Source organism: Bos taurus, chromosome 15 (genome assembly GCF_002263795.3).
Source record: "Bos taurus isolate L1 Dominette 01449 registration number 42190680 breed Hereford chromosome 15, ARS-UCD2.0, whole genome shotgun sequence".
Lineage (NCBI taxonomy): Eukaryota > Metazoa > Chordata > Mammalia > Artiodactyla > Bovidae > Bos > Bos taurus.
In genome coordinates this window covers 17,340,128-17,358,014 of record NC_037342.1, presented here as the reverse complement: position 1 = coordinate 17,358,014, position 17,887 = coordinate 17,340,128, and the positions used below count along the sequence as shown (strand labels likewise).

Sequence of the window (17,887 nt, the reverse complement as noted above, 5' to 3'; positions counted from 1 at the left end):
ATAGGGGTTGCCACCCTAGTTCCACAGACTATTTTGCCATAAACCCCTTCATATACTGAAGGTGAGACTCTTAAAGCTAAGAGTGAGGGCTTTCAAGAAGATCATATGGGGTGGTTCCAAAAGGAGCGGCTCCTTTTTCTGCCTGGGAACCTCCAATGGAAGTTGGTTAACTCCTTACATGCCACCACTCATTTAGGGGGAAAAGCCCTCCAAAGATTACTAGAAAGGTCCTTCAGAGGAACAGGCCTCCAAACAACTATAAGGCAATTGGTTTCCTCTTGTCCCACTTGCCAAATAAATAACCCCCAAGGAGCTCAAAGATCCCAGTTGGCCCAGCCCATCCAATGACATTGAGACCTATCCAGGAGAGGACTGGCAGATGGACTTCATCCAGATGCCAGTTTCTCAAGGGTATAAATACCTATTAGTCATGATAGATACATTCACAGGATGGATTGAAGGCTTTCCCACCCGGACTGAGAAGGCTGAGGAGGTAGTAAAAAACTGCTCCATGAAATCAGTCCAAGATTTGGTCTGCCCAGGTCATTACAAAGTGACAATGGGACATCATTTACTTCTAAGGTCACCCAAGGAGTCTCTAAAGCATTGGGCATTACTTATTATCTCCATTGTGCCTGGAGGCCTCAGTCTTCAGGAAAAGTAGAAAGAGCCAACCAATTCTTAAAATCAGAGATAAAAAAGATAACCCAGGAGACCTCCCTAGGATGGAAGGAGGCTTTACCAATAGCCCTCCTCCACACCTGTATTGCCCCTAAGGAACAGGTTGATCTTAGTCCTTATGAGATGCTATATGGGAGACATTTTGTTTATGTCAATGACCTCTTCCTAGATCCAGAGGTTCAGACCCTCCAGTCTTATACCATGGCCATTGGGCAATTCCAACAGGATATACGCTTGTAGGGTATGAACCAGGACCCAAAAGATTCTAAGGAGTCACTACTATATGCTCCAGGGACACAAGTCCTAATTAAAGTCTGGAAAGATGGGTCCCCAGAGGCTCAACTCCAGCCCACATGGAAAGGCCCCTACCCTGTAATACTTTCTACCTCCACAGCAGTCAAGATACCAGGACATGACTCCTGGTCAAGCTGTGGAAGAAAACAGAAGAAGACACTCAATACACCTGTGAGCCCCTGGAAGATCTCAGATTCCTATTCAGGATTACAAATGAGTGCCATTCCAATGAACACTGCCAAAATCTGGTTTCTGGGGACAAGATTTCTCAGGATAGCTCTAAACAGTCAACACAGCTTGGTAGAGATTGTACTCCAAAACAGACAGGAGATAGATCTTCTAATCCCTGAACAAGAAGGGACTTGAGCCATCCCGGCGATGGGAATTTAGAATTGGCTAATGCCCCTACTAGTCCTTGTTACACCATACTGCTTATGATTGTTCCATGTACTGTCAATTGTCTAACCTGTTTTGTCTCTGCTCAGGTCAATAAGCTACAGCATGCAGTGCCAGTTCAACAAAGATACAAAACTACAGCTGACCATGGAAAATATCACTCACTCTTAGATGGACACTGCTATCTAAGGACAGGCCTTAGAGGACTCTGAGGCCTGAGACTAGCAAGAGAGGGACATCCAGTACCCCTCGCCATCCCGATTCAGCAGGAAGTAGCCAGAAAGACCTCGATGCCCCTATTCCCAAAGAATTGGCCTCCCATCTCTCGAGGGGGGAATGTTAGTTAGTTAGAATAGGAAACAGGAGTCCAAAATGGCGGTGGCTAAAAGGGAAAAGCCCACAAAAATAAAACAAAGGAAGGTCAAAGGAAGGTCCGAGGACTGGAGTGTGGACTTCAGGTAGAACAAAGAGCACTTCTGGCTAGCCCAATTTGCATAGGGCAGGCCCAGAGGGAGGGAAAAACATATAAGAAGAAGAGCCAAAGGGCTCTCTCTCTCTCTTCCCCATGTATGTGCACTCTTTTCTTTCTCTCTTTCCTGCGCGCTGGCGCTCTCCTCCACTCTCTTCCCTTCGCGTCTTTGGGTTGGCATGCCCTCACGCTTTGAGGATGGATTCTCCTGCTATCTTCTAAATAAAATAGAGCTGTAACACTGATTTGTCTAAAATCTATAACATGGTTTGTCCAAGACCCGAGAGCTGTGACGCGCCAAGGGCTTTAATGCCTGTCATTCCAAATCTTTGTTGTGACAAGACAAAACCGAGGAGCATACACTTGCCTGACAGTTCCTATGCAGTATTGTTCTCTACAGCATCATACTGTACTTCTATCACCAGTCTCATCCACAACTGGGTATTGTTTTCTCTTTGGCCCCATCTCCGAAGTGACTTAGCAGCAGCAGCAGCAGCAGCTTTATTCTTTCTGGAGTTATTTCTCCACTCTTCTCCAGTAGCATATTGGGCACCTACAGACCTGGGGAGTTCATCTTTCAGTGTTATATCTTCTTGTCTTATCATACTGTTCTTGGGGTTCTCAAGGCAAGAATACCTGAAGTCATTTGCCATTCCCCTCTCCAATGGACCACATTTTGTCAGAACTCTCCACCATGTCCTGTCCATCTTGGGTGGCCCTACATGGCATGCCTCATGATTTCATTGAATTAGACAAGGCTGTTGAGAGGGTAACAGGCAGGAAGGAAGGCTTAGAGGCCCCAAAGGGATAAAATAGGCTGCAAATGTCAGACATTTTTATCTTTCTTAAGAGGCAGTAGGAAACAAACTTACAAGTGTCAGATTTTTTCCCCTTCTCTATACAAAGTTAATGGAGAAGGAGATGGCACCCCACTCCAGTGCTCTTGCCTGGAAGATACCATGGATGGAGGAGCCTGGTGGGCTGTATTCCATGGGGTCACGAAGAGTTGGATACGACTGAACGGACTTCACTTTCACTTTTCACTTTCACTTTTCACTTTCATGCATTGGAGAAGGAAATGGCAACTCACTCCAGTGTTCTTGCCTGGAGAATCCCAGGGACGGAGAAGCCTGGTGGGCTGCTGTCTATGGGGTCGCACAGAGTCGGACACGACTGAAGTGACTTAGCAGCATACAAATTTAAAAGGGGGTTTCTTTTAAAATTCTGTGTTGCCATGATGACACTTGGTTCCCCCTGAACTTAACTTTTCTCAAACCTTGAGCTAACCAATGTGTTTTTCTTATGGAAACGCTTTTCTTAAGCTGTGTTAATGAAATATGTATTTAACCTAGACTCTGTGTTTCTTCAAGTCAGTTCCACCTAAGACTCAGAAGGACTTGACAAACCAGTATGTTTTATTCATGCAAATGTTCTCTTAAGCTATGTTAATGAGACTGTGTCTGCTTGGAAACCTGCATTTCTTCAAGATTCATGTCAATCATTTTATGGCCGGGGCAACTCACCTTGTGCCAATGTTATCTCAAAATGCATGTTGTGGGTGAGGGGCCTGGTGCCAGTCTCTGAGTTTTGAGACATTTCCTTTCTCTAAGTAGCAGACTGCTAGTAGCTCTATAATATTCCAGCTAAAGACTAGCAGGGGGCTACTCTTTCTGCCCCTGTCTGATGTCTATGTCAGAAGCTCTCTCTGTCTCTTTTATACTTTAATAAAACTTTATTACACAAAAGCTCTGAGTGATCAAGCCTTGTCACTGGCCCTGGATTGAATCTCTCTCCTCTGGAGACCAGGAATCCTGGTGTCTTTCACAGCTCAACAACAGTCTTTCACTGTGATCCTCAAGATCAGTTTGGTTAGTTTTCTGTGATTGTGATTTTTCATTATGTTTGACTGTGGTTTTCATTCTGTTCCTTGTGTTATATAGCAGCTTCCCGCTAGCTATCTATTCTACATATTATAGTGGATATATGTCAATGCTACTTACTCATTTTGTCCTACTTGTACTCCCACTGTGTCTGTAAGTTTGTTCTTACGTCTGCATCTCCATTCCTTCCCTGCAAATAGATCCATCAGTAGTATTTTCTAGATTCCATATATATGCATTAATATACAATATGTGTTTTTCTCTTTCTGACTTACTTCACTCTGTAGAATAGGCTCTAACTTTATCCACCTCATTACAAAGGACTCAAATTCTTCCTTTTAAGGCTAATATTCCATTGTACATACGTGCCACATCTTCTTTATCCATACATCTGTCAATGGATATCTAAGTTGCCTCCATGTCTATTTATTATATATAGTGCTACAGTGAACATTGAGGTACATGGTGGTTTTGAATTGTGGTTTTTCTCATGGTATATGTCTAGTAGTGGAATTCCTGGGTCATATGTTAGTTTTATTCCTAGCTTTTAAGGAATCTCCATTCTGTTCTCCATAGTGGCCATATCAGTTTGCATTCCCCAAGAGTGCAGAAGGGTTCCATTTTCTCCACATCCTCTCTAGCACTTATTGTTGGTATGTTTTCTGATGATAGTCATTTTTATTGGTGTAAGGTAATACCTCATTGTAGTTGTAATTTGTATTTCTTTAATAATTAGCAGTGTTGAGCACATTTTCAAGTGTTTATTGGTCGTGCTGGGTCCTTGTTGCTACACGTGGGTTTTCTCTAGTTTTGGCAAGTGTGGTCTACTGTGTAGTTGTGGTTTCTGCCCATTTCTTGATTGCGTTGTTTGTTTTCCTTACACTGAGCTCTATGAGCTGGTTATATATTTTGGAGAATAACCCTTTCTCAGTTGCTTCATTTGCAATTATCTTCTCCCATTCTCAGGGTTGTCTTTTCATCTTGTTCATAGTTCCCTTGTTTGTGAAAAAGTTTTTAGGTTTCATTAGGTCCCTTTTGTTTATTTTTGGTTTTATTTCCATTATTCTAGGAGGTGGATTAAAGAGGCTCTTGATGTGATTTATGTCAAAGAGTGTATTGCCTATGTTTAACTCTTAAGAGCTTTGTAATTTCTGGCCTTACATTTAAGTCTTTCATCCACTTTCGGTTTATTTTCATGTATGGTTAAGAAGTGTTCTAGCTTCTTAAGAGTTCATTCTTTTACATAGCTGTCTACATTTTCCTAGCACCATTTATTGAAGAGGCTGTTTTTTCTCCATTGTATATTCTTGCCTCCTTTGTCAAGGATAAGGTGCCCATAAGGTGTGTGAGTTCATCTTGGGCTTTCTATCTTGTTCCGTTGGTCTATATTTCTAATTTTGTGCCAGCACCATACTATCTTGATGACTGTAGCTTTGTAGTATAGTCTCAAGTCAGGAAGGTTAATTCCTCTAGTTCCATTTTTCTTTCTCAAGATTGCTTTGGTTATTTGGGCTCCTTTGTGTTTCCATAAAAATTGTAAAATATTTTGCTCTAGTTCTGTGAAAAATGCCATAGGTAATTTGATATAGATTGCATTGAATCTTTAGATTGCTTTGGGTATTATAGTCATTTTCACAATATCAGTTCTTCCAGTCCAAGAACATGGCATATTTCTCCATCTGTTTGTGTCATCTTTGATTTCTTTCAGCTGTGTTTTATAGTTTTCTGCTTATAGGTCTTTTGTCTCTTTAGGTAGGTTTATTCCTAGGTATTTAATTGTTTTTTTTTCTTACAATGGTGAATGGGATTATTTCCTTAATTTTTCTTTCTGATGTTTTGTTGTTGGTGTATAGGAATGCAGGGGATTTCTGTGTATTAATTTTGTATCCTGTGACTTCATTAACTATTTCAAATACTAAATAATGATGCTGTTAAAGTGTTGCACACAATATTTCAACAAATTTGGAAAAGTCAGCAGTGACCACAGGACTGGAAAAGATCAGTTTTCATTCCAATTCCAAAGAAGGGCAATGCCAAAGAATGTTCAAACTATGGTACAATTGTACACATTTCACACATTAGCAAGGTTATGCTCAAAATCCTTCAAGCTATGTTTCAACAGTATGTGAACTGAGAAATTCCAGATGTACAGGTGTATTTAGAAAAGGCAGAGGAACCAGAGATCAAATTTCCAACATTTGTTGGATCATATAAGAAGGAATTCCAGAAAAATATCTACTTCTACTTCATTGACTGTGTGAAAGCCTTTTGACTATGTGGATCACAACAAACTGTGGAATATTCTTAATCTGATGGGAATTCTAGATCACATTACCTGCCTCCTGAGAAACTTGTTTGTGGGTCAAGAAGCAACAGTTAGAACTGAACATGGAACACTGAACTGGTTCAAAATTGGGAAAGGAGTACATCAAGGCTGATATTGTCACCCTGCTTATTTAACTTATATGCAAAGTACATCATGTGAAATGCCAGGCTGGATGAATCACAAGCTGGAATCAAGACCGTGGGGGAGAAATATCAACAACCTCAGATATGCAGATGATACCACCCTAATGGCAGAAAATGAAGAGGAACTAAAGAACCTCTTTATGAGGTTAAAAGGAGAGTGCAAAAGCTGGCCTAAAACTCAACATTCAAAAAGCTAAGGTCATGGAATCTGGTCCCATCACTTCATGGTAAATAAAAGTGGGAAAAGTGGAAGCAGTTATAGATTTTATTTTCTTAGTCTCCAAAATCACTGTGGACTATAACTGCAGCTATGAAATTAAAAGAGCTTTCTCATCAGAAGGAAAGCTATGACAAAACTAGACACCTTAATAAAAAGCAGAGATGTTACTCTGCTGACAAAGGTTCATGTATTCAAAGCTATGATTTTTCCAGTAGGCACATACAGATGTGAGAGTTTGACCATAAAGAAGGATGAGTACCAAAAATTGATGTTTTCAAATTGTGATATTGGAGAAGACTCTTGAGAGTCTCTGGACTGCACTGAGTCAAACCAGTTAATCCAAAAAGAAATTTACCCTGAATATTATTTGAAAGGACTGATGCTGAAGCTGAAGCTCTAATATTTTTGCCACCTGTTGTGAAGAGCTGACTCATTGGAAAAGACAGTGATGCTGGCGAAAATTGAAGGCAAAAGGCAAAGTGTGCAGCAGATGATGAGATTATTTGATATCATCACCTACTCAATGTACATGAATTTGAGAAAACTCTGGGAGATAGTGAAGGATAGGGAAGCCTGCCCTGCTATAACCCATGGGATCACAAAGAGTCAGATGTAGTAACTTTGCAACTGAACAACAACAACAATAATTTTCTGGTGGCATTTTTAGGGTTTTGTATGTAGAGTATCATGTCATCTGCCAACAGTGAGAGGTTTACTTCTATTTTCTAATCTAGATTCCTTTTATTTCTTTTTCTTTTCTGATTTATGTGGCTAGCACTTCCAAAACTATACTGAATCATAGTGGCAAGAGTGGGCACTCTTTTTCCTGATTCTAGTAGAATTGCTTTCAGTTTTTCCCTGTTGAGAATAATGTTTGATATGGGTTTTTCAAATATAGTCTAAATTATGTTGAGGTAGGTTTCTTCTATGCCTACTTTCTGGACAGTTTTTTTTTTTAAATCATAAATGGGCATTGAATTTTGTCAAAAGCTTTCTCTGCATCTACTGAGATCATCATATGGTTTTTATTTTTCAATTTGTTAATATGGTGTATCACATTGATTTATTTGTGTATATTAAAGAATCCTTGCATCCCTGAGATAAATCCCACTTGATCATGGTGTATGATCCTTTAAATTTGTTATTGGATTCTATTTGCTAGAATTTTTCTGAGGAATTTTGCATCTTTGTTTAGCAATAATATTGGCCTGTAATTTTCTTTTTGTGTTATCTTTGTCTGGTTTTGGTATCAGGGTGATCACGGCCTTGTAGAATGAGTTTGGGTATGTTCCTCCATCTCCAGTTTTCTGGAGGAGTTTGAGCAGGATAGGCATTAAGTCTTTGTTAAACGTTTGATAGACTTCACCTGTGAAGCCATCTGATCCTGGGCTTTTGTTTGTTGAAAGGTTTTTTTTTTTTTTTTATTACAGCTTTGATTTGAGTGCTTCTGATTGGTCTGTTCATACTTTCTATCTCTTCTTGCTTCACTCATGGTAAGTTATACTTTTCTAAGAATTTGTCCATTTTTTCCAGATTGTCCATTTTATTTGCAAGAATCCCAGGGATGGGGGAGCCTGGCGGGCTGCTGTCTATGGGGTCGCACAGAGTCGGACACGATTGAAACGACTTAGCAGCAGCAGTAGCAGCTCATAGTAGTCTCTTAAGATCCCTTGTATTTCTGCTTTGTCAGTTGTAACTTCTTTTTCATTTCTAATTTAATTGATTGATTCTTCTCCTTCTTTTTCTTGATGAGTCTGGCTAATGGTTTGTCAACTTTGTTTATCTTCTCAAAGAACCAGCTTTTAGTTTTATTGATCTTTGTTGTTGTTTCATTCATTTCTTTTTGCTCTGATATTTATGATTTCTTTCCTTCTACTAACTTAGGGATTTTTTGTTTTTCTTTTTCTAGTTGCTTTAAGTGTAAGGTTAGGTTGTTTATTTGATATTTTACTCATTTCTTGAGGTAAGCTTGAATTCCTATACATTTCCCACTTAGCACTGCATCCCATAGGTTTGGAGTTGTGTTTTCACTGTCATTTTTGTTTCTAGGTATTTTTTAAAATTTTAACTTGATTTCTTCAGTGACCTCTTGGTTAGTTAGGAGCACATTATTTACCCTCCATGTGTTTGTGTTTTTTATGGTGATTTTTAATAATTTATATCTAATCTTATATTGTTGTCATAAAAAATGCTGGATACAATTTCAATTTTATTAAATTTAGCAAGACTTGATTTGTGACCCAAGATATCGTCTATTCTGGAGAATGTTCCATGTGCACTTGAAAAAACAAAAGTGTATTCTACTCTTTTTAGATGGAATGTCTTATAGCTATCAGGTCCATCTGGTCCAATGTGTCATTTAAAGTTTGTGTTTTCTTATTAGTTTTCTATTTGGATGATCTGTCCATTGTTGTGAGTCAAGAGTTGAAGTCCCCCACTTCTATTGTGTTATTGTTGATTTCCCCTTTTATAGTTGTCAGCATTTGCCTTGTGTATAGAAGTGCTCCTATATTGGGTTCAAATATATTTATAATTGTTATTTCTTCTTCTTGGGTTGATCCCTTTATCATTATGTACTATCATTCTTTGTCTCTTGTAAAGGTCTTTATAATAAAGTCTTTTTTATCTGATATGAGTATTGCTACTTCTGCTTTTTTGATTTCCATTTGCATGGAATATCTTTTCTTTATTCCTTCACTTTCAGTCAGTATGTTTTCCTAGGTCTGAAACGCGTCTCCTGTAGACAGCATACATAAGGGTCTTGTTTTTGTATCCATTCAGCCAGTCTGTGTCTTTAGCTTAGAGCATTTAGTCTATTTGCATTTAATGTAATTATTGATATGTTTGGTTCTATTATCATTTACTTTATTGTTTTGGGTTTGTTTGTAGGTGATTTCTTTCTCTTATGTTTCCTGTCTAGAAAAGTTCCTTTGGCACTTGTTGTAAAGGTGGTTTGGCGGTGCTGTATTCTCTTAACTTTTTTGCTTGTCTGTTAAGCTTTTGATTTCTCCTTCAAATCTGAATGAGTTCCTTGCTGGTGGAGTAATCTTGGTTGTAGGTTTTGTCCTTTTGTCATTTTAAGTATATCTTGCCATTCGCTTCTGGCCTGCAGAGCTTCTGCTAAAGATCAGCTATTAACTTTATGGGGATTCCCCTTTGTGTTATTTGTTGTTTTTCCCTTGCTGCTTTTAATACTTTCTGCTTGTGTGTAATTTTTGTTAGTTTGATTAATATTTTCTTGACATGTTTCTCTTTGTGTTTATCTTGTATGGGATTCTATGGGCTTCCTGGTCTTGACAGGTTATTTCCTTTCCTATATATGGAAGTTTTGGATTATAATCTCCTCAAACATTTTCTTGTATACTTTCTTTTTATATTCTTCTCTGACCCCTATAATTTGAATGTTGGTGCACTTAATGTCCCATAGGTCTTTGAGACTGACCTCATTACTTTTTATTCTTTTTCTTTATTGTGTTCTGCTTCAGTTATTTCCACCATTCTATCTACCAGCTCACTTATTCTTCTGCTTCAGTTATTCTGCTAATAGTTCCCTCTAGTGTATTTTTTTTTTTTGGTTATTGTGTTATTCATTGCTGATTGTCTGTTCTTTATTTCTTCTAGGTCTTTGTTAAACATTTCTTGTATCTTCTCAATCCATGCCTCTATTCTATTTATCTGTGCCTCCATTTAATTTCTGAGACTTTGGATCATGTTCACTATCATTACACTGAATTCTTTTTCAGGTACACTACCTATTTGTTCTTCATTTGTTTGGTCTTATGGTTTTTTTTTTTTTTTTTTTTTTTTTTAACCATTCTCCTTTACCTGCTGCATGTTTCACTGTCTTTTCATTTCATTTAATTTACTGTGCTTGTGCTCACTTCGGCAGCACATATACTAAAATTGGAATGATACAGAGAAAATTAGCATGGCCCCTGCACAAGGATGACATGCAAATTCGTGAAGCATTCCATATTTTTAAAACTCTTAGAGGAGAACATAGGCAAAACACTCTCCAACATACATCACAGCAGGATCCTCTATGACCCACCTCCCAGAATATTGGAAATAAAAGCAAAAATAAACAAATTGGACCTGATTAAAATTAAAAGCTTATGCACAACAAAAGAAACTATAAGCAAGGTGAAAAGACAGCCTTCAGAATGGGAGAAAATAATAGCAAATGAAGCAACTGACAAACAACTAATCTCAGAAATATACAAGCAACTCCTGCAGCTCAATTCCAGAAAAATAAAGGACCCAATCAAAAAATGGGCCAAAGAACTAAATAGACATTTCTCCAAAGAAGACATACAGATGGCTAACAAACACATGAAAAGATGCTCAATATCACTCATTATCAGAGAAACGCAAATCAAAACCACAATGAGGTATCGTTTCACACCAGTCAGAATGGCTGTGATCCAAAACTCTACAAACAATAAATGCTGGACAGGATGTGGAGAAAAGGGAACCCTCTTACACTGTTGGTGAGAATGCGAACTAGTACAGCCACTATGGAGAACAGTGTGGAGATCCCTTAAAAAAACTGGAAAGAGAGCTGTCATATGACGCAGTAATCCCACTGCTGGGCATACACACCGAGGAAACCAGAATTGAAAGAGACACGTGTACCCCAATGTTCATCGCATCACTGTTTATAATAGCCAGGACATGGAAGCAACCTAGATGTCCATCAGCAGATGAATGGATAAGAAAGCTGTGGTACATATACACAACGGAGTATTACTCAGCCATTAAAAAGAATTCATTTGAATCAGTTCTAATGAGATGGATGAAACTGGAGCCTATTGTACAGAGTGAAGTAAACCAGAAAGAAAAATACCAATACAGTATACTAAAGCATATATATGGAATTTAGAAAGATGGTAACGACAACCCTGTATGTGAGACAGCAAAAGAGACACAGATGTATAGAACAGTCTTTTGGACTCTGTGGCGGGGGGGTGGGGGGATGATTTGGGAGAATGGCATTAAAACATGTATAATATCATATAACAAACGAATCGCCAGTCCAGGTTTGATGCAGGTACAGGAAGCTTGGGGCTGGTGCACTGGGATGACCCAGAGGGATGGTATGGGGAAGGTGGTGGGAGGGGGGTTCAGGATGGGGAACATGTGTACACCCGTGGCAGATGCATGTTGATGTATGGCAAAACCAATACAATATTGTAAAGTAAAAAAAAATAATAACAATAAATTTAAAAAAAAAGATAAAAAACCAACCAACCAACAAACAAAAAATATTTACTGTGTTTGTTGTCTCTGTTCCACAGGCTTCAAGGCCACAGTTCCTCTTACTTGTGGAGTCTGATCACAGCAGGTGAGACTGGACCTATGCCTTGTGAAGATTTCCTTGTGCAGGGATGGTGCCTCTGTTCAGGAGGGTGGAACTGGATCTTGTGTCTCTGAAAGGCAATGCTGCACCTAGTTGTGTGTTTTGGGGGTGACTGTGAGCTTGGTATGGCTTTGGGCAGCCTGTCTCTTAATGAATAGGATTGTGGGCCTGTTTTACTACTTGTTTGGCGTGTAGCGTGTGGCACTGGAGTCTGCTGGCCTTTGAGTGGGATTGGTCTTAGTGCCAGGCTGTACAGGATCCTAGAAAGAGGTGGGCAGTGAGCTGCTCCAGCCTACAGCTTGGTGACCCACCACTGGGGTTGGAGACTGCAGCTGAGGTGTGTCCCACATCTGGTTACACGCAGTTAGAAGGTCTCTGGGACAGTGATCTCTCGCCTCTCTGGAAGGCCCAGGCTTTCCCCTGGACTCTTCAGTTGTGTTGTACTAGCCCCCTCAGACTGTCTTCACAGCCATTAACCCCAGTCCTCTCCCTGGAGTCTGACCCTCAAATCCTGAGCCTCACTCCACACCTAGTTCCCACTCGCTGAGGTAGGCATGCAGAAAAACATCTCAGGCTGGGAAGTGCTGGTCGATGCTGACTCTGTGCTGAAGTCTCTCCTTTTTGCCTTCTGTGCACTTGTTGCTACACTCCCTTCTGAGGTTCTGAAGCTCCCCATATCCCTGCCCTTGAGGAAGTTTCCAAGTGTGCAGAAACTTTTCTTCCTTTGCAGCTCCCTCGTGCCCACAGGGTGCAGATCCTATCCTGATTCCTTTGTCTGTTTTTTTTTTTTTTTCGTATTTCTTTTGCCTTACCCTGTTATGTGAAGATTAGCTTGCCTTTTTGAAGTTTTCTGCCAGCATTCAGTAGGTATTCTGTAGGTGGTGTTCCACATGCAGATGTATTTTTGATGTATTTGTGGGGAGAAAGATGATCTCCACATCTTACTCCTTCACCATCTTAAAAGTCCCCCTATAGCTTTTGAATTTACACACAGTTATCTCTTAAGGGGACTTCCTTGGTCGCTCAGCCAGTTAAGAACACACCTGCCAATGCAGGAGACCTGGGTTCGATCCCTGGGTCAGGAAGATCCCCTGGAGAAGGGAACGGCAAGCCACTCCAGTATTCTTGCCTGGAGAATCCCATGGACAGAGGAGCCTGGTGGGCTACAGTCCATGGGGTTGCAAAGAGTTGGACATGACTGAGCAACTAACACTTTCACCTCTTAAGGTGTCAGCTAGGCTCAGGCACTTAAAAGTTCAGGGGGAAGTGTCTATTGTCCAGAACTACTGACTTACTTTCTTGTCTAGGGGTCCCAGTTTTTGGAGGGCAAGCTGTGTTTTCTTAGGCAAGTAAAAAGAAAAACTCTTTAAGTCTCATATTTCTCTTCTGTGAAGTGGGGATTATAATATCTGTCACAAAAAAAGGTTTAGGGGAGCATGAATGAGAATGCACAAAGATGTACTTAACATAATGCCTGGATACATTAATATGATCCCCTTATGTAGCACTTACTGAATGCAATCAGTGTTCTAGGCACTTTACATACATTAATTCCTCTAATCCTTCAACAAACCCATGTTAGGTACTATTATCATCCTCCTGTAGCAGAGGAGAAGCCATCTGTAAATCACAGTTCTAATTATTTTACAAGCCATCTGTAAATCACAGTTCTGATTATTTCACAAGATAACAGATGCAGATAAATAGGGATTGGCACCAACCACTTTTAACCCTTAGAACATTTTCCCATTCAGATAATCAAGTCCTTCTAAGGAATGGAATACTTTGACTGCCATGAAGATAACTCATCTTTTAAGAATGATTCTCAAGAGATTTCAATGCATTCACACCACATTCTGAAGCAATTACTATTTTCAATGAATCTAAGCTTTTCTATTCCTTCTCAAAGGGAAGCTGCTGTCAATGAAGCTAGCCAGTTTTCTGGTACTTTTCTGGCTGAAAAAGAGAAAGAATAACCCTCCACAAATTTGTTATCTGGAAGGCCACTCCATTATGTTAAATTTAGGATAATTTACATTTGAGAAAGAACTATTAAGTTTGAAAAATCTATTTTTCTTCAGAAGTGTAATACCCACCAGGAATATTTTCTCTGGTGTGATTAGTAACTAATTTTTCTCATAGCAATAAGGTTTGTTGTCAACAGTATTATTTCAATTTCTAGGTCAATGGAATAATTAGCTTGTGATTTTCTCACAGCAGTATAGTTTATTTCCAACAATGCAACTGTACATTTTATCTTATTATCTTCCTATTTCATATTTAGTTTTGTGCCCTCAATCTCTTGGTATAGCCAGCTCCTGCTTCCCAGTCACTCTCCAGACTTCATTAAAGACTTTGACACTCATTTGACATCTTCTCACTCAACTTGGATGATCTGTGCCCATGAGGATGAATTACCTACATTTGAATCTCACAATTTGTCTCCTCATGCCAGCAACTGTTAAAGCTAAGTTAAGGAATTTCTGTCTAACAGTTACTCCTATATCTATGTTTTGTTATCACTCAGAAGTTCTCTATTTTTTTGTCTTAAATTTCCATATTCTGTATTCAGAGCACAATTTACATCTTTGAATTCTGCGCACTTGTTTTTCAAGTTCTCCAGAACTCTTATTCTTTAATTACTTAAAATTTGCCCTTTGAATACTTTTTATCCTCCTCATCCTCCCTAGAGTCTGTTATTGATTGCTTGGATTTATTTCATTCTCATCCACACTTTCCATTTCCTGGCACCCATATCCTGCCCAGCGAAACTCCAATGCTGGATCAACGGTATGATAAAGTATCTTTCCTATCTTCCCAAATTGAGAGATATTGATTTGTCCCAACCTGACATTCCTAGCCCATAATCTGATCAGTCCTCAAATATCTGCTTAACATCATGTCTAGTCTAATTTAGGAAAAATATGTTGGAGAATTCTAAATGTTGAGAGCCTGGGTTATCTTCTATCCAAGTCAAGGGAGATACATAATATTGGGTAAAATTATTAGCAGATTTGCAGTGGAAGCCTTCCCAACACATCAACTATATCTTGTGGTTCTTTGGTTTCTCTAGGTAATTTTTCTGATTCATTTCTCACTTTCCTTCTCAACAGTTCCAATACCAACTTTTTCAAGGAGAAAATAAATGTATTGATTTTGAAGTTCCTTGCCTCAGCAGCATTCAACTCAGAAGTCCTGGTTTTCTCCTCTAGGTCACTAGATCTTAGTCAAGATACTGAGCAGAGTCCCCAGGGACCTCTGGAGACCACACTAGAGCCATATATTATGTCTGTTGTTCAACTAATGGGCATCAACTACTGCTTATCCTGCATTTCTACTACAAATTGTCCTGATAGAATATCCTTTGCAATGCGGCACTTTATGCACACCTTTTCTTTTGTCAAGTCATCATTGGTATTCATGATTTACTCCAAATGTCATGATTTTAGCAATTAACCCTCAGTTTGTTTTTTGCTTTTGGAGGAGCCCAAATCCCTCCAAACCCATTTTCAATGATCTCCAGGTCATTGTTCAATGACAGACAAATAGAAAATATCACCAGGTATAGGAAGTATTCTTATATTACTATATCTCTTAACAATGAGGCAAATGATTCACCTATCAAATGTATAGCATTTACAAACAACTGCACTCCTCCACTCAGAATGTCCTGCTATGTTCTGTTACTCCTCTACATTCTAGCAGGCTAAGGACCAGTTCAAGTTTTCTTGTAAGTATTAAACCTCAGGTACAACTGAGGCATTGTACTAGGTCTCCTCCATTACTTACATACTGCCCTACTATGCTGAAAGGTGGGATACTACTACCTGGGCCCCTCAGAGATAGTAGAGATTGTGAGTCCAATGGCCTTCCATTAATGTTTATTGCAGCTTTAATCATAATAGCAAAACATTGGAAACAACTGATCCATTAAGAGAAAGAATTTATAAATTTTGGTATATTTGCAAATGTACCCTTTTGCTGTTGTTCAGTTGCTCATTCATGTGTGACACTTTTCAATCCCATGGACTGCAGCACGCCAGGCTTCCCTGTCCTTCACTATCTCCTGGAGTTTGCTCAAACTCATGTCCATTGAGTAAGTGATGCCATCTACCACTTCATCCTCTGTTGCCCCCTTCTCCTCTTGCCCTCTATCTTTCCCAGCATCAGGGTCTTTTCCAGTGAGTTGATTCTTCACATCAGGTGACCAAAGTATTGGAGCTTCAGCTTCAGCATCAGTCCTCCCAGTGAATATTCAGGGTTGATTTCCTTTAGGATTGACTGGGTTGATCTTGCTGTCCAAGGGACTCCCAAGTCTTATCCAGCACCACAGTTCAAAAGCATCAGTTCTTCAGTGCTCAGCTTTCTTTATGGTCCAATTCTCACATCCACACATGACTACTGGAAAAACCATAGCTTTGACTAGATGGACCTTTGTTGGCAACGTGATGTCTCTGCTTTTTAACACCCTCTCTAGGTTTGTCATAACTTTTCTTCCAAGGAGCAAGTGTCTTTGAATTTCATGGCTGCAGTCACCATCCACAGTGACTTTGGAGTCAAAGAAAATGAAATCTGACACTCTTTCCACTTTCCCCCCACCTATCTGCCATAAAGTGATGGAACCAGATGCCATAATCTTCATATTTTGAATGTAGTCCATTTCTTTTCATTGCAAATGTACTACTACTCAGCAATGCAAAGGAAAGCAGTACTGATAAATATAATAGCATGAATGCTGCTGCTAAGTCGCTTCAGTCGTGTCCAACTCTGTGCGACCCCATGGACTGCAGCCTACCAGACTTCTCCATCCATGGGATTCTCCAGGCAAGAACACTGGAGTGGGTTGCCATTTCCTTCTCCAATAATAGCATGAATACAAAGTATTATATAAATGGAAGAAGCTGGTAACAAAAGAGTATGTATTACATGATTCCATTTGTATGAAGTTCAAAAGCTAATTAATGGAACAGAAAGCAGAATGGTGGCTGCCTCAAGGCAGCACAAGGGTTATTGGAAGGACCATGAAGGAACTTTCTAGGATAATGGAAATATTCTACATCTTGCAAGAGAGTATTGGTTACTTCAGTGTCCAATAGACTTTTTAGGACCATTGATTCCTTTTATTCAAATCTACCTCATCTTGCATTGCTCGTATTCTATATGACCCACCAAGGTTCTACTTTCTGCCTTCTAGCTGTCACCTTTCTTGGTACTTTTCAGAATGGAAAACTATAATGGGTTGTGAGGAAGTGCTGCACAACACATGGACAGCTCACTGTGAGCCCTGGTATGGTGGTAATCAACATACAGTCGATAGGACCTTCCAAGCTTAGAGTTCTCCTGGAAGGTTAGAAGTCTCCTAAGCAAATACAGAAATTTGGGTCTGCTCTTTGAGAGAGGAGAACTTGACACTTCAAATAGCAACCTCTTTCAAGGACTCATTATTGATTTAATGAAAACTAATATAGGCATACTTTTTTTTTAATTATAATTTTAAATAAGTAAAAATCCTAAAGATCAGTATGTGGACATATGGCCACCCAAAGATGTCTAAGTCCTGATCCTTGGAGCCTGAGAATATGTGATCTTACATAGTAAAGGAAACTTTGTGTATGTGATTGAGGTAAGGATCTTGAGATGGAGAGAATATTTTGGGTTATTGGGAGGGTCCAGGTAATCACAGGGTCCTTATAATGAAAAGGAGGCAGGAGAGGCAGAGAAGGAGATGTGACAATGAAAGCAGAATCAGATTGGTGCACTATGGAAAAGACTTGACCAGCCATGGCTGACTTTTAAGATAACAGGGATGCCATGAAACAAGGAAGGTGGGTAGCCTCTAGAAAGTGGAAAAGGCAAAGAAAACTAGAGACTCCACAAAGGAACACAGCCATGCCCACACCTTAATTTTAGTTCAGTGAGGACCATTTCAGCTTTATCATCTCCAGAACCGTATAACAGTAAACTTGTGTAGTTTTAAGTCAGTAAGTTTGTGGCAGTTTGTTACACAGCGATAGAAAACTAGTTAGTGTATTAGCATACACTTTCATCCAGGGGTCAAGTGGAATAGGCCTACAAGAGGGCTGAGTGCCAGGGGTCCTGGGTTCTATTCTTATCGACCA

At 39.5% G+C, this 17,887-nt stretch overlaps 1 non-coding gene across 1 annotated transcript; it reads left to right on the top strand.

The window, feature by feature from the left end:
• Positions 1-10,282: 10,282 nt before the first annotated feature.
• Positions 10,283-10,389, top strand: LOC112441685 (U6 spliceosomal RNA). Its single transcript, XR_003029546.1, has one exon. It is a non-coding gene; the product is annotated as a U6 spliceosomal RNA (small nuclear RNA).
• The last annotated feature ends 7,498 nt before the right edge of the window (positions 10,390-17,887 follow it).